This window comes from Dermacentor silvarum, chromosome 1 (assembly GCF_013339745.2).
Source record: "Dermacentor silvarum isolate Dsil-2018 chromosome 1, BIME_Dsil_1.4, whole genome shotgun sequence".
In the NCBI taxonomy this organism is placed as follows: domain Eukaryota; kingdom Metazoa; phylum Arthropoda; class Arachnida; order Ixodida; family Ixodidae; genus Dermacentor; species Dermacentor silvarum.
Genome location: NC_051154.1, coordinates 84,810,948 through 84,813,067, shown reverse-complemented (window position 1 = coordinate 84,813,067; position 2,120 = coordinate 84,810,948). Strand labels below are relative to the sequence as shown.

General features: G+C 43.8%; 1 pseudogene; it reads right to left on the bottom strand.

The window, feature by feature from the left end:
* Window positions 1-1,341: 1,341 nt before the first annotated feature.
* On the bottom strand, window positions 1,342-1,847 carry LOC119449373 (uncharacterized; annotated as a pseudogene).
* Window positions 1,848-2,120: the final 273 nt, after the last annotated feature.

Here is a 2,120-nt window from a genome sequence, read left to right as displayed (position 1 = left end):
TCAATGGCGCACGCAGTGACTCCGAAAGTATTTTCTGAGTTGAAAAGGGGGGGGGGGGGGGGGGGGCTGCCACACTGACAGCGCAGGGGAGGAAACGGCAGAATTTATATATATATATATATATATATATATATATATATATATATATATATATATATATTGTTGAACGAAAAATGAAACAAGTTGTGCTTTCCATATTATATTTGTAAAAGAATTCTTGAACTGTTACGCTTATATTATCCATGGAATATTTTGTTACCGCACGTGCACCTCTTGCACTGCAGTACCTATAGCCTACACGGCTACTGCAGATATACACTTATTACGTGCGCGCTTCTTCTGGTGATTTTAGAAAATGTGCACACAGAAGAAGAACAAGTAACACCTGAAGCTGAATTTTCAGCGAATCACATTTATTACCTACCAGATTTGCACATTTTTATTCACAAAAGTATCCATGCTGCAAGTTATCTCTAAAAGCGCGTACAAACAAAAGCTACATGAGTAGAATATAACATAGAATACAAATAAAACAATAGGACCTTTATTCTTTCCAGATTTTTACCCTCAGATGCAGATTCAGTGTAGAAGAAAGAGAGAAACAATATAATAGGAATCGCATAAACATAAGCACACCAAATGCATACACACATAAAGTCCCCCGCTCTTCTGGTCTGCTTTTAATGCAGTATATCACATGAAAACCGAGCCGTTTCATCAGGGCGATGTACACGGAATTTAAGAAAAAGTTAATACATACTTATTATTCTATACTACACACATGCGCAATAGATATACATATGAACAGCTGTACATTTTTAAATGTGAGAGGTACGAAGATCAATGCTCCGGAGGTGTAAAAACAGCATTACAGTATTTGCAATATATACAAGTAATGCTGAAGCAGTGCATCGGTTTACAATCGAAACCTTTTGGTTACCAGTCATCCTTGTCGTCACGCGAAGCTCGATGGTATACCACATCTCTTGATTGTCTGCATGAGGGTGCGCGTGCAACCTGCTTTCTAATCTGCTCTGTGCGCGAAAACAAACAGCGCTCAAAGGGGGACGGGGAAGAGCTGTGCGCGGAACACCGTGGTATGCATTGCTCGCAGCAGAATGATAATGCGCACAAGCTTATTCAAGGCAGTGAGTGCCGCTTCATCATACGGCTCTAAACGGCCCGCCTATGTGGACTCACGTCTGATATTTCAAGGAAAAGGTAACAAGCAGAGAGAGAGAGAAAAAAAAAGGGGGACAGATGGATAGCTGCACATATTTAGTGCACGCAGTTTGCTCCATATTTCAAAGGTATGATGATACGCACACCTTACTGATCGCCTCAAAGACCAAAAGCGGCTGTTCGCTCTGCAGTCCTGGTTACAAATTCTTTCATTATGTCTTCTAAGTTGAGCGGGGCGGTCCTCTGCTTGCGAACATGCAAAGTGAGAAATGTGTTAGCCTCCTCTGCGTCATGCGGTTCCGCAAACAAGTTTTCATTAGGCGTAAAACGCTGAATGAGTGTTCTGCCGAAGCTACAGATGCAGGTAAAGAAAAAATAAGTTGCATGTATTTGACGACTTGATCTAGTAGCTCATGGACTTGTTCATATTTTGCCTGCAGAGTCTTCAAAATGCTTTCACTTGATAACAAATCTACATTGGACAAAATAGAAGGAAAAAGTAAGAACTGCGCCCAGAGACGCCTTAGATCAATATCAGCTGCGTGCACACCTAATGCAACATTTAGGTCGCCAGCCGAGGATTGTCTTCCTATGGCGGCGTCAATCAACGTGCCTTCTAATTTCACCAGCTGATCAATGCCAGGCTGATCAGAGCGCCGCCGCATTTCGCTCGTAATGCGGCCGATCGCCTCAAAGTATTATAAGCGCAATGCTGCTTTGGGATCGAGCGCAAATGGCGGGAGAGATGTGCTGGACATCTCAAACCTGCTCGGCGGCTTTGTAGGCCTTCCACTGCGAGGCTCCTTCAGACCTAGCTGAGTTGCAACAGCACTCGTGCGGTCCCACAACTCCTGAAACACGGTTCCAGACCGCTGGCGGAACATTGCTCGCACACAGTCTCTGCGGCTTCTTTCACACCTGCAGCACCTGCAGCACGA